Source organism: Erinaceus europaeus, chromosome 20 (genome assembly GCF_950295315.1).
Source record: "Erinaceus europaeus chromosome 20, mEriEur2.1, whole genome shotgun sequence".
Taxonomy (NCBI): domain Eukaryota; kingdom Metazoa; phylum Chordata; class Mammalia; order Eulipotyphla; family Erinaceidae; genus Erinaceus; species Erinaceus europaeus.
In genome coordinates, this window is record NC_080181.1 from 11,735,413 (window position 1) to 11,754,977 (window position 19,565).

General features: G+C 42.5%; 1 long non-coding RNA gene across 1 annotated transcript in view; it reads left to right on the top strand.

The window, feature by feature from the left end:
* Window positions 1-75: 75 nt before the first annotated feature.
* The window catches only part of LOC132534982 (uncharacterized), a 185,296-nt gene continuing 165,806 nt past the window's right edge, over window positions 76-19,565 (top strand). The window contains exon 1 of the long non-coding RNA XR_009546745.1: window positions 76-290. This is a non-coding gene — a long non-coding RNA (uncharacterized LOC132534982). The remainder of the gene's footprint in view (window positions 291-19,565) is intronic.

The window sequence follows — 19,565 nt, forward strand, 5'->3', positions numbered from 1 at the left end:
TTTGGGACGTACTGAAGTTTCCTCCTCCAGCCCTCGAACAGACCTTCAGGCACCCCACTATGAGCTTTCTTTGTTGCAACGTGGAGGCTGAGATAGCTTCAGGAGGCCATAGGCTAGAGCTACAGCTGGTGCCCTCTTTTCCTGCTTGCTGTTATTTACCTGGCGCTAGCAACTAGGAGAGAGTAACAAAGAGCGTGGAGACCTGTGAGGCTCGAAGGACCTGGATGGAGAGAGACAGCATCAGAATGTCCGAGGGGCAGCCGGGATGTGCCCCAGGCTGCAGGGCCCAGGTAGGTGTCTGGGACGGGCTCTTGGGGGCCAGAGATATGGAGCCTGGCTGATGGAGTTTTGGATGGAGCAGGCAAGGTGTGCTCGGGAGAGAATAAAGGGGAGGCAGTGAGGAGTGGAGGGAGGAGCCCCACAGGAGTGCAAAAAAAAAAAATGGTGGGTGTGATGCAAAAGGCTGGCCACAGAGCCAGCCAGAGGGGGAGGGCTTGGGAAGTGAATCAAAGGCTTGAACTGGTTTGAAGTTTGTTCCAACTTAGCTGCCCCAGAAACTTCACAGGACATCAGAGGCCAGGAGTTGGGGAGCGAAGGCTAGGCTGCACAAGGAAAGTCAGAGTGAGGAGGTGCGCCTGGAAGTCAGTCTGCAAGTCCTGGTGTACGCCACACCCATCCCACACTTGTGACCCACACCAGAAGGAATTCAGATGCATCTGGCTAGCCTTCCTTGGGCTCTGGCCCTCTCCCCGCCAGTCTCCCCCAGGTGCTCTAGGAAGTGGACAGGAGGGCGGACATTCTCCTCCATGTTCTGCCACTTAGCAAGATTAGCTGAGGCCAGAAAACAGCAGCAGCTCCTTTTCCTTTGTCTATAAAAGGAGATAATAATATATTACTGGTGAGCCTTAGAAGATCTTTCTGAGGACTGAATAAGTAAGATAAAGTGAACAAATGCTTGTAATAGATCATGATTGCTGGCTAGATCAAGGATGGCATGGATAAAATTAACCAGTCACTATATCCTCACTGCTCCCAGCAGGACAGTTTCTTACTGAGCTGCCGAAGGACGAGTGCACTTCCATGTTGTTTGGGGGAAATGCAAATGCACAGCTTTTTAGAGTGGCCACCCCTGCAGATGGGCAGGATGGTGCTCTTTCCTTTCTTCAGCCACTGTCAAATGCTGTCTTCTCTGGCCTCAGCTACATTTTTCTTCTTCTCGAGCTTGCAGATAGTGATCGATGGTGTTTGATTGGCTGCCTGGAGGAGGGATTTGTCTGTGCTGTCTGAGTCAGTGTCACACCGTGTGTCAGGCACCTGAGCAGACCAGATGTGCTTGGAAGGAGCAAGTAAGAGTTTGTGATCCCAGCACTGCGTTCCTTGCCCGGAATGTTCTCTCCAAAACACTCATTCACTGAAACGTGTCAGATAGAAAAGTGGCTCCCACACACTGGGTCTAGCTGGTTCGGTTAGCCCATGAAGGCTGATGTTGGTTTTGATGGCTGTGGACACATTCCACCATTCCTTGGAGCTTGGAGACAGTTGTCTGTGTGGTGAAGGCAGTGTAGACCTTGGGCAAATCCTGTGGTTTCAACCAGGCCTTCTTTTTTGCATCTGTCAGGCGAAGTTACTGCTGTCCTTCCTTCCTGCATCCAAATATAGAGGCACTTGAGATTAGGCCTGAACTCACCAAATTGTGTGCTCTGCAGGGCTGTGGAGCTGTTAGGCATCCTCCCCGTTACTCTGTTTGGTGTCTCTTGCTAGTGATTTACCTGTATACCCCATACTGACTTCTTTGACAGTTTTCTCCTCTGTGTGGGTTAGAGAGAGAAAATAAAAGACCAGAGAACTTCCTCATCATTTATGATACTTATTTTTTATTTGTGTGGGGGGGAGGGGGGGTTTGAACCCAAAGCCTCATTCATGGAAGGCCTGTGCTCTATTGCTAAGCCGCTCCCTGCCCTTCATTAGTTTAAAAACTCTCTCTAGATTCGATATTAGTATATTCTACTACCTTTCTTTTCCACCAGATTGATTAACAGATCAAATATTTGTAAACATCCTGAGTTTAAGCCACACATCTACTCACTTCTTAAAATTCAGCATCGAAAATTTAAGTCTCCCTGAGACGACAGTCTTAGGAAATAGCATTTCCTCAATAAAAATCTACTAAACATCTCAGTCATGTCTACTTAGACTGTTTCTGTAGCCACCACATGCAGGGATGCAGCCCTTCTCCTTTCAGGTTTTCTTTTACTCCTTTTTATTTTTTTAAATTGACTTAATTATGATCAACAAGTCCACTGGATAAGAGGGGTACAATTCCATACAATTCCCACCACCAGAGTTCTGTATCCCATCCCCTGCCCTGATAGCTTTTCTGTTCTTTATCCCTCTGGGAGTATGGGCCCAGGGTCACTATATGGGATGCAGAACGTGGAAGGTCTGGCTTCTGTAATTGCTTCCCCACTGAACATGGGCGTTGGCAGGTCGATCCATACCCCCAGCCTGTCTCTCTTCCCCTAGTGGGACTGGGCCCTGAGAGGTGGGGTTAGCAGTGACTAACTTAGCAGATTGAATGTGGAAGAGGAGTGGCTACATTGCTCTTGTCAGCATTTCAGCTGTTTTGGTGTCTAGAAGTGACCACAATACACAATTAATGTGATTTTATTTTTTTAAAAAAATATGGATCAATTTCTACTGTTTCTTGTAATGAATATCAATATGTTGTCTCTTTCAGACATTCCCTCAACAGCTTCAGATATTTTAAATGAGTTTTTTAAAATACATTTGCAAAGTCAATTATTTTGAATCTCATCTGAAGCAATTAAAAAACATCCTGACATTTAAGGTGATATTTTTCCCAAGTAAAATAATTATAAATAATACTAATTATGAACAAATCATTCAGTTAATCTCAGTCTGATTCAACCTTTAGGTTAATAAACCAATCCATTAAAATTCATCTTGCTCAAAGGACCAATTTGTTAAAAAATGTAGCGACCTTTCACCACAAGTATGATTGATATTTTCTTTAACAATAATCAGAACTGTCTTTCCCAGAAGAGAATCTGGGCCAAGTGGTAGGGACAAAAAGATAGGATTCTTTTGTGCCTCTCATGGTAATACTTCTCAGGTAGGTACAAAATGAAATGGATGATGATGAAGATAGTGATGATATTGTGCAAAACTAAAATTCTAATTGAAAAAAAAGAAAGAAAGAAAGGAAGGAAGAAAGGAAGAAAGAAAATGCCTCTGGAAATCTCCAGCATAATTGCTCACAAAACTGACAGTAGTATTTTTCCCTGTAGGAGAGATGTGAGTTGTTCCCCTCTGCGTCTAGTGTTTAGGTCTCTGGAAAGGTGACAAGTATCACCCAAGTGCCAAATCCCACCTGCTGTCTTTTTTTCTGTCAATAAAATTTTGTCAGGACTTTGGGAGTCAGGTGGTAGTGCAGCAGCTTAAGCACATATGGTGCAAAGCTGCAAAGCACAAGGACCAGTTAGGATCCCAGTTCAAACCACCAGCTCCCCACCTGCAGGGGAGTCACTTCACAGGCGGTATAGCAGGTCTGCAAGCGTCTATCTCTCTTCCTCTCTATCTCCCCCTTCTCTCTCCATTTCTCTCTGTCTCTATCCAATAACAAATAAAAAATTTAAGAAATAAAGACATTTGTCATAAAAAAAAATTTGTCAGGACAAAGCACACCCATCCAGCGACTCAATAGTAATTACAACAGAGACCATGTATCCCACAAAGCCTAAACTGTTCACTATTTGGCCTCTTATAGAAAACAGTTTTTCATCCCCAAGTATAGGGTAGTGAAAACTGCAGTATCATCCATGAAACAGTTGTTCTTGACTTCACAGAAACAACAAATACTTGAGCAGCACTTTATAGCTTGTAAAATCTGACCATGTAACTCTGTAACGGGCATTATTATCCTCACTTAACTGCTAAAAAGAAAATGTATTTTTCCATCATTTTTCCATCATCCTTTTCCCAACATTTCCATGGTCGTTCCATTCCCATAGTCATTTACCCATTACAGGGTGTAGGTGGGACTTGGTCTCTGAAGAGTGCTTGGCTGATGGCAGCCTTTAAAGAAGCAGATAAGGAGGTGACTCTCACGCTGTAATCCTGCTTCCCTCTCTCTTCCCCCCACCCATAGTTGGCCATTGCCTCTACAGAGACAGTAGAAGAGGGAGCAAAACTTGAGACCTCCTGTTCCTTCGTTATCTCACCTACCCAGGGTGACTTTCACCTTGTCCTGATCCCACATCACTACCCTCACATCCAGAGTGGTATTTAAAAAAAATTTTTTTAAATATTTATTTACTCCCTTTTGTTGTCCTTGTTCTTTATTCTTGTAGTTATTCTTATTGTCGTTGTTGTTGGATAGGACAGAGGGAAATGGAAAGAGGAGGGGAAGACAGAGGGGGAGAGAGAAAGATAGACACCTGCAGACCTGCTTCACCGCTTGTGAAGCGAATCCCCTGCAGGTGGGGAGCCGGGGGCTCGAACTGGGATCCTTACGCTGGTCCTTGAGCTTTGTGCCACGTGCGCTTAACCAGCTGCGCTACAGCCCGACTCCCCAGAATGGTATTAATCAATGAAAGGGGAGCAGAGTGCTCTCCACCAGACCAACCTGAGCTTCATAGCAGCAGCTCTCACCTATGCCCACCTGGGAATATATCCACCCTTGACCGGGCACCATGGCGGGACAGTCTGAAACAGCCATCGACGGAAAAGGCTTTGAGGAATACACTGTCTGTCAAAAAAGTTTGCTTTTTATGACATGACGAATTCCTTCCTGTGTGTGCTTACTTTCAAGTGTACACTTTCCTCCTGAGTGAGCTTGTTCCATTTGTGAGCATGGGGACCCCGTGGTGGCAGGAGGAAAAGAAACCTTGAATAAAGACCTGGCCTTTGAAATCCACTGATAAGAAAACAACAGGTTTCCCTTGATGCTAAAAATTTCTTAATCTTCTGTTTCCTTAGAAAGAGAGTGAGAGAGAACACAAGAGATGAGAATAAGAAACTCCTATGGCAAACCTTTTATGAAGATTCCAAATGAAAGGGTTTATACATTTGAACAATTTCAAGTTTTCCACTTAACCCCCTTTTATTTTGGGTTCACTAAGATTCAGACATCCACAGGAATGCCCTTTTTTTAGAGGACTGAACACATGCAGACATGCTTATAACACATAATGAGAAATACCTAACAGAATAGAGAAGCTGTTCTTCCTTTACCACTCAGATCTGGTGGACAAAGGAGGATTGTGTGAGACTGTAGGAATTCAACACGTAGGCATTCTAGAAAGCAACAGAGGGAATGTAGATACTGAATAAAGTAGACTTCTTTGTGATCAGAAAGTCTTCACTCTTTGTGGAACACACTGCTCTGTGGGTGTGGAAGGATATAAACTAGATGGAGTCAGCCAGTTCCAGATTCAGGCAGGTCTTGGACTATGTCAGCTGAGCATTTTGATCTTGGAACCAAGGAGGCTGCTTGTAGCTAGAGCATGGGGTTTGCAAGTGTAGTCCTTGGCACCACTTATGCTGGAGTGGTGCTCGGGCTCTCTGGCTCTCATTGGATAAATGAACCTTTTTAAAAAATTGATCCACAGGACTGAAAGGTGGCACCCCTGGCTAAGTGCGCAGAGTATCATGCATAAGGACCTGTTCAAGGACCCACGCTGAGAGCTGAGTTTGAGCCTGTACTCCCCACCTGCAGTGGGGACGCTTCACTAGTGATGAAGCAGGTCTGCAGGTGTCTGTCTCTTTCCTTCTCTCTCTTTTTAAAAATAATTTGATTTATTTATATATTTTATTGGATAGAGACAGAAATCAAGAGAGAAGGGGGAAGATAGAGAGGGACAGAGGCAGAGAGACACCTGCAGCACCACTTGGCAGCTCATGAAGCTTTCCCCCGGCAGGGGGAGACCAAGGGCTTAAACCAGGGTCCTTGCACACTGAAATGTATGTGCTTAGCCAGGTGTGCCACTGCCCAGCCCCTCTTTCTCTTTCCCTCTCTATTTGACTCTTCCCTTCTCAATTTTTCTCTGTCCTATTGAATAAAAAAAAAATAGAAGGAAAAAATTGGCCACCAGGAGCAGTGGATTCATGGTGCTGGGACCAAACCTCAATGATAACCCTGGAGCCAAAAAAAAAGATCAGTCTTACCCTGATGTGAATCACATTGGTGGAATCTATTGTGGTGTCTCTCTCTCTTTGTCCTGTCTGAAAAAGCCAGCCAGCCTACAGCAGTGAAGCCCCAGCAGCAACAAAGCTAAAGCTTTATCTTTATTCTGTAGGTGATGAGAATCATTGAATGTTTTGTGTTGACCATACTTGTTGTTTGAAAAAAGAGCATAACACGAGGGTTGGGAGGAACTTAGAGGCATGACCACTAGTCCAAGGCTAGAGCAGTGACCCAGTCAAGATGAAGAAGGAAGCATCTTGTCTTGTGTTCTGTTGCAAGCCTGCTCCTATTTGAGCTCCAACTCCTGGAGGTTAGAGCACTGGCTGAGAGCTTTCTGAGGGCATTTATTTCATGCCATGCCAGTAGCATTTACTCAGAAAACCAAAAGCCATTGGGGCCAGAAATAGGGGTTTTGGTTACTCCCCAGACAGGATGCTGTTGGGGTGATTATACATGTGATTCATTGAGGTCGGGAAGCAAGTCCTCCACAAACAAACACCCCACCCCTCCAAGCCCAGTGACTCAAGGCTTTCAGCATGGAAGGCTCTGGAGTCCAGGCAGAATGCTAGGTATGGTGTTAGATCATAAAGCTTCACTGTTCACTGTCATAGGAGGAATACTCTCATTCGCTCTTTCACCCATTGAAGAAACAACAGGCATTTATTAAATTCTTACTGTTTTAAGCATAGAAAAGTTATTCAACATCATTCCTATCTTAAAATAGTTCCCAAATTAGCTGGAGAAACAGATAGCATATACAAAAGGGAGAGTACCCCCTAAGTGCCGTAATAGAGCAAAACTAAAGGATCAGAGGATCCCAGACGTGTCTTGAGAGAGGAGAGAGGTAGCCTTGAATACAGGTGTTAAATAATGACTGTGCAGGGGCTGGGCTGTGGCAGACCCAGTCGAAAAGACACGTGATCATGTACAGGGACGTGAGTTTAAGTCTCCATTCCCCATGTGCAAGGGAAAGCTACATAACATGTGAAGCAGTACTGCAGATGTCTTTCTTTTCTTCTCCACCTCCCCATCTCCCCTGTCAATTTCACTGTCCTATCTAATAAAAAAAAGAAAAGAAAAATGGCCACCAGTAAGTACTGAGCACCAGTAACAACCCCAGTGGCAATAAAAACAAATGTCTATTCATCCATCCATACAACAGATATTCACTGAGCAACTATTATGTGTCAGGGGCTGCTGTCATTGATACAAGGCTTCCTACTTTTGTAGTGCTTATGTTCTAGTTAGAAGCATATGGAAAATGTAGCTCATAACCACATAAACTAACCTTTTCTGCAAGGAGTTTATATTCTGAGAGAGGATCATTACAGGGAGCAGCAACTAGCACTTCGTTTCAAAACAAAAGAAGCCAGGATCCAACCCCACCCTGGGAAAGGATGGAGAAAGAAGCCTCAGGCCTGCGGGGACCTTGCAGAGTGGAGTTTAGATAGGCTAGTGACCTTGACACTGTTAGGTGGCTTGAGAGACAGAAGATTGCTCTGTCCTTGCACAGAGACTCAGAGCATCCATCCTCAGCCACGCTGGAGTCAGCCTTTGTCCAGCATTTGGAACTATGCGTTCTGCAACGTGAAGACTGTGGATTGGACTGACTGGTCATTTTTCTGTACCTTCAGTCTGACTGCTCTGCATTGGCCCAGAGCCATGGCAGTGAAAACTGGACACTGGTTGTCTCGTTGCTTAAATATTATTCAGGTCGAATTCTGAAACAGCCAGTGCTGACTTGGATGCCATAAATGATTCTCATTTTATCAGGTTGTCTAAAAGAACCAGGTCGTGAGGTGGTGATTGCCACGGCACTCACTGGAGTGGAATTTGACCTATATAATGACAAGAACTGGGACAGAAATAGCTCTTCAGTTCAACTCAGACATAGAGCAATCCAGCATTAGCAGCTGTAGCATTAGAGAGCTGGAAAGGACTCAAGGTGACTTAAGGTGATCCTGGCACCTGCCTCTAGGCAGATATACGCCTGTCTGGAAATTCAGTGTAAATCCTAGAACTCATTCTTTTAACAATACATATAATTTTATCCACCCTGAATAGTATAGTTCCCTCCAGGGCAGTGTTACTGCCTAGCCTTGGGCACAATCTTTGAACCTTCTACGTTACAGCTGACCTCAGAACCCACAGATTTCTCTTTCAAGTAGACTTAGTGGGAGAAAAGCGTGGTCTTTGGAGGCTCTTTTGCACTTTGTGAAAAACAAAGTGCCCCATTCACCGGCCCAGCTCAATGATACCACTTTTGATTAAAATGCATTTAAATCGGATCATGAAAGGATGACTTTACTCTTCTGGCTCATAAATAGTTCAAAGGGACTTACCAGCAATTACAAAAGTAGTAAGTACCTATTCTCCCAAATGGCTAATCTGTAGGTAGGTGGATGGGCTCTGGTAAGTGATGCTGTTTCTCACTTTCCTGGTGAGGTCAAGGAGCATGCCTTATTTGTCTAAAAACTACCACTCACCAGAGTGGAAGGTGCATGACAGAGACCATTTGTGGAATGAACTAAAAATAATAGGACTCACCAGGTGGAGCGTCTTCCCTGCCATGTACAAGCCCCACTTTCAAGCCTCAGCAACACATGGGAGGTGCTGTGACCATGCAGCACATAGTGTTGCTGTGGTGTCTTTCTCCCTCTGTCTTTCCCTTTGATTGAAAAAATGACCCAGGAAATCATGCAAGTCCCAGCCCTGCAAGATAAAATAATAAAGTTTTCAAAAATGCCTTTGCAAGGTAGTCATATGATGAACCCTTTGACCTCTTTTGTTTTATTATTTTTTTTCCCACCGAATATGAATGGCAAAGGAAGCAGTCTGCAGTGGACAGAGTATCTGGAAGGAGAGCTCAGTCTAGTCCAAAGTCTTGTTCTGCCTGGGGTGAGTGGTTTTGGACAAGTTCTGTCACCCTGTGTCTCCACCTTACAGGAAAGGGATGGGACTCCTGGATGGCAAAGGCCACTTGGGAGATGAAATGTAACCTAACTACTCTGTGCCATCCTCTGCATGAAGAGGGAGGTTTATTCTTAAGATTGACTGCTGTGTTTCTAAGTGGCTGATGCTTGATTTGGCTTAGGTGAAAACTGAAGTCCAGGAAAGGTGGGTGTATACCAGGCCCTAGAAATGACCAGCACAGGGACTCAAGCACGACCATGACATTCTTCCTCCAGCTCTGTCCTTGACTTCTCTATCTGTATTGGTTTTATTCTCTCCAATCTGCTTCTCCCATGAGCTGAAGAAATCTGCAGACCAGGGAAACAAGATCCCCTGACTGGTAGCTGCAGTGAGAACATAGGTTGGAGAGCATAGCTTGCCCAGAAAAGGGCTTGGACAACAGCCTGAAGAAGAGAGCCCCACCAAGCCTGCCTTCCTGCTTGTCGCACTGGCTCCCTGCTCCCCTGCCTAGCGCACTTACATTGGTGAACCTACTCTTCCCAAAGACCCTGCCTAACCTTGCACAAGCCCTTCTAGCCTGCCCTCTACAGTGCCTTGAACCCATTGGTTTCAGGGAAATATGACTCCTTCTGTGGCTTACTGTGTCTTGTCTACAAGGTTCCTCTCCATTGAGACAGGAAATTCCTTGTAAGCACTAATTACCTTAACTGGCTTACCTGTGTTATTTTATCATTTGACAGCCTACTGTGTGCTGGATCCTGTTGATCCGAAGATCCCTCAGTATGATCAAGGTCAAGTGGGAAACACTGAAGCTCAGTCACTTTTGGTCCAAACCACATGGCTGTTGCAGGAGCCAGCCCAAATTAGGTCCATCATCGTGGACCAAAGCCTGATAGCCCCCTCTTCTTCCAGCCCTTTTTCTGCCCTCTTCCCCCAGAGTTCTTTGTTTTAGTGCAGTACACCGCCAATCCAAGTTTTACTTTGTGTTTTCCCTTTCTGCTCTTGTTTCTTTTTTAAAATTTTTTTTCTATTTATTTATTTATTTTCCCTTTTGTTTCCTTTTTTTATTGTTGTTGTAGTTCTTATTGTTGTTATTGATGTTGTCATTGTTAGATAAAACAGAGAGAAATGGAGAAGGGGGTTGATAGAGAGGGGGAGAGAAAGACACCTGCAGACCTGCTTCACCGCCTGTGAAGCGACTCCCCTGCAGGTGGGGAGCCGGGGGCTCCAACTGGGATCCTTAAGCCGGTCCTTATCTGCTTGTTTCTTTTTTTTTCTTTTTTAAAAGATTTTATTTATTTATGAGAAAGGAGGAGAGAGAAAGAACCAGACATCACTCTGGCACATGTGCTGCCGGGGATCAAACTCGGGACCTCGTGCTTGAGAGTCCAAAGCTTTACCACTGCGCCACCTCCCTGACCACTCTGCTCTTGTTTCTTATGCTCATCTTGGATGGAGCTTGAAGGAATGATGCTAAGTGAGATAAGCCAGAAAGAGAAGGATGAATATGGGATCATCTCACTCATGGAGCTAACTCCTCTGTTAGCTGCCTTTCTAAAATTCAAGCTGGGATGGAGAACACAGCTCCTTTCATGGGGCACAGGATCGAGGAGGTATTACTATGGGTTCCACAAAATAAGGAGGTATTCTAGGGCCAGAGAAGCTTGAGAGGTGCTGATTATATCTTCATTTAACATACAAAATGCACATGTGCATATCAAAGCCTATCAAGTTATTTGACTACGTAACTGTTTTCTTTAGTAATACACATTAGCATCTTGAGTACCTCTTGTACACTCTGGAAAATGCTGTTTTTAGATAAGTTTCAGGAAATAGTCCTCTTGAAGGCTGTGTCTACCTTAGATTGAGGTAAAATTAAGCACAGGTTATACACAACCTTTCGAATCAAGAATATATATTTACCACCCCAAGGGTTCTTTTTAAATTTTTTTAAATCTCTTTATTGGATAGAGACAGTCAGAAATCAAGAGGGTGATAGAGAGGGAGAGAGACAGAAAGACACCTACAGCACTGCTTCACCACTCGCAAAGTTTTCCCCCTGTAGGTGGGGACAAGAGGCTCAAACCTGGGCCCTTGTGCACTGTAATATGTGTGCTCAAACAGATGCACCCCCCCCAGGGTTCTTTTAAACAACCCATCCTTTATTAACTTGGAGATCTGCAGGCAGAGGGACTGGAATAAGCAATCAGCACTCTAGTGTATTTATCTAGTAAAGCTCTTATTTCCAAGACAAATTCAGAAAATAATGTTTCTTCTTTCTCATTGAACTGAATAGACCTTACGGAAACTTCCTTGCAAATGTCGAAATTGACTCTTCCTTTCCCTTTCTTCTGCCTTTCTTGACAAAGAATGAGCTTAGTTTTGATTTATAGCTATTATAGTCTCTACTTGATGGGACCCTGTGGATGCCTACTCACCAAGGGCAGGACTAATAGCTAGTAGTTTTAGCTGTAATCACAGAAAAATCCTTTACTCTCCTTCAACCTTTCCACTACTCTCTGCTCATGAGCCCCATCTTTATTATTATTATTCTTAATTTCTTTATTGGGGAGTTAATGTTTTACATTTGACAGTAAATACAATAGTTTGTACATGCATAACATTTGCCAGTTTTCCATATAACAGTATAACCCCCAACTAGGTCCTCTGTCATCCTTCTTGGATCTGTATTCTCCCCACCCACCCACCCCAGAGTCTTTTACTTTGGTGCAATACGCCAATTCCAGTTCAGGGTCTACTTGTGTTTTCTTTTCTGATCTTGTTTTTCAACTTCTGCCTGAGAGTGAGATCATCCCATATTCATCCTTCTGTTTCTGACTTATTTCACTTAACATGAATCTTTCAAGGTCCATCCAAGATCGGCTGAAAACGGTGAGGTCACCATTTTTTTTACAGCTGAGTAGTATTCCATTGTGTATTTATACCACAACTTGTTCAGCCACTCATCTGTTGTTGGACACCTGGGTTGCTTCCAGGTTTTGGCTACTACAAATTGTGCTGCTAAGAACATATGTGTACACAGATCTTTTTAGATGGGTGTGTTGGGTCCCAAGCTATATCTTTAATAGAAGCTTTCAAACAAGTGCTGAGATACTGTGTGTGTGTGTGTGTGTGTGTGTGTGTGTGTATGTGTGTGTGTGTGTGTGTGTGTGTGTGTGTGTGTGTGTGTGTGTGTGTTCATGTGTCCCCATCCCAGTCTCTCCAGAATAATGTTTCTTTGTCTTGGATAGGCTGCACTCGTTAAGTGTCTTTAGGTCCTCACAGTAGCTCTCCTTGGTCAACTTCTCTTCATCAACGGCTGTCATTGTGTTCTTTGAACTTAAGTCAGTTCATGGCTTGTTGCTTTACCTGTGATGACACAGTATTTAGAGCTGACCTCAGCCATCCACCTGATTATTTTCTCTGTTAACTAGGATTTATTTTAAATATATAAATTGTTATTTATCTAACAGTGGCTTACAAAAATCACAAAATTTCAGGGGAAAATGTGTGTGTGTGTGTGTGTGTGTGTGTGTGTGTGTGTATACAACTCATCATACCTACCATTAAGAGAAGTCAGAGAAAGTGTGGTTCCTATTTACTTGCAAGTTTATTTGCTTCAGTTAACTACATTCCACACATGAGTGAAACTATCTGGTAGTTAGTTGTCTTTCAGCTCTTCACATATTTCATTCTAACACAATCACTTCTAGTTCCACCCATTATGTCCCAAATGTTCCAGTATCATCTTTTTTCATGGCATAGAGGCATTCCATTGGTTGCATACATCTTACAACTTCTTTACCCAGTTGTCTGCTAATGATATTTTAGGCTGAGTCCATATTTTAGCTGTTGTGAACAGTGCAGCCTGAACATAGGGTGCATATCTTTTTGAATTGTCAGTTATAATTTAAAGAAGTAGGGTGGTCTGGGAGGTGGCACAGTGGATAAAGCATTGGACTCTCAAGCTAGGAATGATTTATGTAAATCTTTCATTTATCTTCGAAGTCCATAGCAGACATTCATTTATTCCAGTTGGTTTTAAAAAAAAAGCCTTAACTTTTTAAATTAGTAAGCAACAGTGGTTTACAAGATCATAAGATTTTGAAAGTAATTTGTATGAACTGAATGTGAATACTTGCTCATGAATGTTGGAATCATTCTGACCTGAATTCATAAAAATACATTAACCATCTTAGTGTTCTTGATTAAGTTATTCACCACCTTCGAAAGCTTCCATTTTCTTAGGCACATAATGGAGGGAACATAGCTACCTTTTTAAAAGAGGAATTAATGAAAATAGCTGTTAAAAGTTTAAATTCTGGTTGTCAGACCATTCTAGTTTTGAATCTCATCTCCGCTTTTCACTCACTATGATACTTTAACTTCTCCAAAGCTCATTTATGCCATCACTGACTTAGATCCATAATCTCATCTCCAGGAATCGCTGGATTGAATGAAGTACTGCATGCAAAGCTTAGAATGATGCCTCATGCCCAGTATGTACTCAGTGAACAGCAGTTGTCACTATAGAAGGGCACCTAGCATGCCCAACACCCTGGGTCCAGCTGAGTTCTTCTCCTATGAACTTCTGTCTTCATAATGATTCAGTGGACAGACGTTGCAGTCCTGCTGGCTAACTTCATGAATACAGTTCCTGTCTCAATGATGTCCTATTTTACCAATCTTAAATGACAGAAAATTCTTCTGGAAAAAAAAGTTTAGGAAGATAATGAACATCTGGCTTAAAAAGAGCTTACGTTATTAGAGTGGGCTGGAGATATTTCTTATTGAATACAGTCATTTTGTACCATGTTGATTTCCTCAGGATATGAATCAGAAATAAAAAAACCTAGTTTTGTCCCAGAAAAAAAAAGAGGGAGGAAAGACAGGAATTTTTCACTGGTAAGGCAATTTGCACACTTGTTCTTGTCATAGTGACTCATGGTCTATGATACATTTCACAGCAATGTCTATGAGTTTAAAGATCTGAACTTAGTTAGACATATTAGCCAGAGGAAGGAGAGTGAAATTCAAAAAAAAAAAACAGGACTTGAATCCACTTCATTACCATTCACAGAGTTCTAGAAATGGAACATCACCAAAAAATGACTGTTCTAGAACCTCGCTTAAGTCATGTTTTTTAACTAATTAAAAGAGAATGCGCTAATTACTCCTAAAATGTACTTAGCAGAGCAACAGAGAACCTCAATAATCAACTCTGGTGTTTAGGGAAAAAGTTCCCAGTGTTTTCCTTAAAGCTCTCTCCCCCCATGACTTGAGTTTCATTTCTCTCTCTCTCCCTCTCTCTATCTTTCTCCCTCTCTCTCTCTTTCTCTCTCTCTCTATCTCTCTCTCTTCCTTCACTCTCTCATGTCATTATAAACATTTTTAATTGTTAGAGTCTATTCTTCAGGGTTTTTTTTAAAATTTTTGTTATTAATGATTTAATAATGATTGACAAGGTTGTGGGATAAGAGGTGTACAATTTCCACTACCAAAGTTCCATATCCCATCCTTTCCATAGGAAGCTTCCCTATTCTTTATCCCTCTGGGAATATGGACCAAAGATCTTTATGGGGTGCAGAAGGTGGGAGGTCTGGCTTCTGTAACTGCTTCTCTACTGGACATGGATGTTGGCAGGTGGATCAATATCCCTAGTCTGTCTCTCTCTTGCCCTAGTGGGGCAGAGCTCTGAGGAGGTAGGGTTTCAGGACACATTGGTGAGGTAGTCTGCTCAGGGATGTCAGATTGACATCATGGTAGCATCTGCAATTTGGTGGCTGAAAAGCATTAAGATATAAAGCAGAACAAATTGTTTAATAATCAGGAACCTAAAGTAAGAGTATAACAGGTGAGATTTGGGGTCTTTATGTTAGAAGAAGCTTGGAAGTCTATTTTAGATACATTCCAAGGGGTCCATGACTTTACTAATTTTTTGCTTGAGCCTGACAGCTAACATACAGGTGGACTGGGAGTACTATTTGGGAAGATGGTGTCAGAGTTGAGAATCAGACTAGAAGCTGGATAAGAGCAGATAGAAACTCCCCAATATGGGGAGAGTATATAAATACCATTACCTGTAGACACTGTCGATCTACCCTGGGGCCCATGTTGTTCATATTTAGCACAGGAGTCTATGTAACCTCTGCATCCCTGTCAGCCTGAGCTTGCAGTCCATGGTCATGGCTAGGAACATTGTAGGCTGCACTCATTTCAGGACCAGTCTCCCCCAAGTAGCAGAGTATGTTGACCCAGCCTCCCTTTGGAGAGTGGGGCAGTTTCTACCACTGTTGCTCTACATTGAGGACAATGTTCTGGAGAGGCCCACCAGAGGGTTTCTGATGTTGTTTCTGATGGAGATGACAAGTGACGGTGGAGAGAGGGATCTAGTAGAGGTTTGGGCCCATCATTTCTATATGGAAATCCAAGGATTCCCTGACTAGGGCCCCAGATGACGGAGTGGCCTGATAGTGACCAAAATACCATCATTAAAATTAGCCAGTCCCTTGCCCTTATCCAGCTTTTGTAGTCCTTGCTTTATCTGACAAGGTGAGCCTTAGAGGGATTGAGGGAAGTGAAATAGGGAATAGGTGAGGAGAGTATCTAGTTCTAAGTAGAAACTATTTGATTAAGTACCTAATGGTGTTTTTTTTAAGTCTTTGTACTTGCTTACTACACTTGGTGAGTCACTGCAGACTATTGCATATTGCACCCTTTTATTTTAAGGTATATTTCCCCCCAACTCGAGTACACGTGCACATGTGCCCTATCTCATAGGCCCTCCTTAAGGTTTTTTAAATTTTTTTTTCTTCTAACTAAGAAATCTCAACTTTAAACAAGGTTCTCAGAAGTCTAATACATTTTCACATTTCAGTTCATTTGGGGTTACTTTTCAGAGTGTTCTTCAGCCACTCTAATGACAGAATAAGAACACCATTTGGGTATGCCTAACACTTCATAACACTCAAAGTGCATTATAGACCTTAAAACAAAATGTTGACTGAATGGATATAAATGATTCATATCTGTATAGTTTGTAATACTTTATGGGAAGTTTTCATATCATCACAGATCTCCCCCCTCCCCAAATAATCCTACCTTATGCCAAAAAAAAAAATCAAGAAGTGACAAAATAAAAACCCAAGTTTATCAATCTGGGAGGTGGCATAGTGGATCAAGTATTGGACTCCTAAAAATGAGGTCAGGGTGGTGGGGGGGCAGGCGGTAGCACAGTGGGTTAGGCTCACATGCCACAAAGCACAAGGACCTGCATAAAGATCCTGGTTCGAGCCCCCGGCTCCCCACCCGCAAGGGGGTCGCTTCACAGGCAGTGAAGCAGGTCTGCAGGTGTCTATCTTTCTCTCCCCCTCTCTGTCTTCCCTTTCTCTCTCCATTTCTCTCTGTTCTATCTGACAACAAAGACAACAACAACGATAAACAACAAGGGCAACAAAAGGGAAAAAATACCTCCCAGAGCAGTGGATCAGTGGTGCAGGCTTAGCTAAGCTCCAGTGATAAACCTGGAGACAAAAAAAAAAAAAATGAGGTCCAGAGTTCTATCCCCAACATCACATGTACCAGGGTGCTATCTGGTGGTCTCTCTCTCATCTATCTACTTAATAAATAAAATATTTAAAAATGGAAGCCAAACTTAAATTTCCAAGTCACATAAACTACTAGCTTAGCTTGAACACTTTCTGAAGCCAAGCTGCTCATGTTCTGAGAAACGCAGACCCCAAACTCAACTCCAGACTCAGATAATGGAGAGAACCGTGTGAAGAGTGCATCCGGTTCTACCATGTCTTTATTCACAAGTACATCTCAACATTATGCTCTTTTTAGATTGTAAAACATGTTTTGTTCATAGTTACCTTTCAGTCTTCTCTGACCATAAGTTTTAGTTCCTACTTTATGTCAGCTCCTCAGTTTTTCATATGGTACCTGCACATTCTGTCCTGGATATGAAATATTAACACAGACACAGCAGGGAACTTGTCACTCTCCGTCACCAAGATGTTCGTGTAACACTGAATGCTACATGGCCAGTGTGAAGACCTTTGAATATTTCCTGATAAAATCCTTGGTGCTCCAAAATTTCTTTAATACAGAAGTCAACCTTATCTTGCATTGAGTTCCTTAAATGAAAGAAATGTGTCAAATTTTTTTTATCTATTTTTGTGTTTTGATTTTTTTTTTCTTTATTGGGGGATTAATGGTTTACAGTTGACAGTAAAATACAGTCGTTTGTACATGTGTAACATTTTCTAGTTTTCCACATAACAGTTCAACCCCCTCTAGGTCCTCCTCTGCCATCATGTTCCAGGAACCCCCACCCCCACCCCACCCCAGAGTCTTTTCCTTTGGTGCACCTACTTCACCTCATCTTGGAGGGAGCTTGAAGGAATCGTGTTAAGTGAGATCAGCCAGAAAGAAAAGGATAAATATGAGATGATCTCACTCATAGACAGAAGTTGAAAAATAAGAACAGAAGGGAAAACACAGAGCAGTACTTGGACTGGAGCTGATGTGTTGCACCAATTATTATTATTATTATTATTTTTATTTATTTATTTTTTTATATAGTCTGTCCCCTCTTCCGGGTTCTGGCACAAAGAAGTTACCTATTTCTTCGTTTTAATGTTTTTATATTTATTTCTTTTCCCTTTTTTGTTGACCTTATTGTTTTTCATTGTTGTTGTAGTTATTATTGTTGTTGTTATTGATGTCATCATTGTTGGATAGGACAGAGAGAAATGGAGAGAGGAGGGGAAGCGACTCCCCTGCAGATGGGGAACTGGGGGCTCAAACCAGGATCCTTACACCGGTCCTTGTGCTAACATATTTCTTATTCTGACATCTGTAGGAAAATCCAAGAAATCTTAGACTCAGCTTTGATTCTGTTCATAACAATGCATCCTGAAGTAGATCATTTGGCTTGCATTTGTTACCTTTAAATGGTTCATCTACTTTTAAAACACTAACAGGAATTTGAGAGTCTCTACAAGTTAGATTTTATAGTGTTTGTTTTCACAGACTTCCCAGACCAGGCAGAGTTTTGTTCTTTAAAACTATGAATCCTTTATAAACGTAGAATCCGTGTGTGTGCGTGTGCGTGTAACCATAGCAAAAGTACTCTTCATGGCCTACTCGTGAATTAATGTTTTTTATTAATAAGTCACTTTAGACAATGTCCTATAGTTTTGAGTCTCTGCTTTTCCCCTTAGTTCACATCCCATTGTTGAAGTGGAATTGTCAGTTCCAAGATATGCTGAAGAGTGGCTGTAACCTGGATTCATAAATCTTAACAGGAAGGAAAAGAAGCCAAGTGGCCCAGAGCAGTGTGCAGTGGGTTAAAATGGGCTTCTGGAATAGGTGAGCAGCCTACCACTTTCTCGTCAGTCTGAGGCAGAGTGCCCAGAAAGACTATTTCATAAAGGTTAGTACAAGAGAGAAGTCCATTGAGTCATTCTTGGGTGCAGAATGACCTAGAAATTTATTGCATCTTTTTTTCAGTGAAGAAAATCTGTATTATAAAATTTCTGTACTCAGAAAGTCATTGTAAATTTTTAAATGAAAAATTCTAGTGATTCCCGAGACTCTTAAAAATTCTAGTGATTCCCGAGACTCTTAAACTTCAGTGAATACTAGAGTTACCTGAAAAAGTTGTTGAATCACAACTATCTGGATACTTCCGCACAATTTCTTTGAAAATTACTTATGATAAAGAGAGAAGGAGAGACAGAGAAAGGGACCAGAGCACTACTCAGCTCTGGCATAAGGTGATGCCAGGGATTGAACCTGTGACCTTTAGAGGCCTCAGGCATGTAACTTCTATTCTCTAACAGGCTAAAGTATTTCCCTGACCATGAAAGTTTTTAATAATCAGTCTGGTATGGGGGGGGGGTCCCAATAATTCACAATTCTACCCTGTTTGCAGATGATGCTACTGTTGCAGGCCCAGGAATGACAGGTTGGAACTGTGATACCTAACCTTTCTTCAGATTGCCAAGGCTAGCAGAAGTCAGCATTGAAGTGGGAATTAGATAAATATCAGTGGCAGAAAGAAACCCCAGGCATACATCTATAGATTAGTGTCTGTATAGAACTGCCGTGAGCACTAGAAAAACATTTTTAAATTCCAACTTTTAGCTCCTTTGTGACTTCATGGGAAATGTTAAGATCTTTTGAATCATCTGAAAATGTATTGCCGGGGGCTGGGCAATTGTGCACCCAGTTAAGCACACACAGTACTAAGTGCAAGGACCCACTCAAGGATCCCAGTTCAAACCCCTGGCTCCCTACCTGCAGGGGGATCACTTCACAAATGGTAAAGCAGGTCTGCCGATGTCTATCTTTCTCCCTCCCTCCCTCTCTACCTCTCTCTCAATTTCTCTCTGTCCTATCCAGTAAAGTGGAAAAAATAAATGGCCGCCAGGAGCAGTGG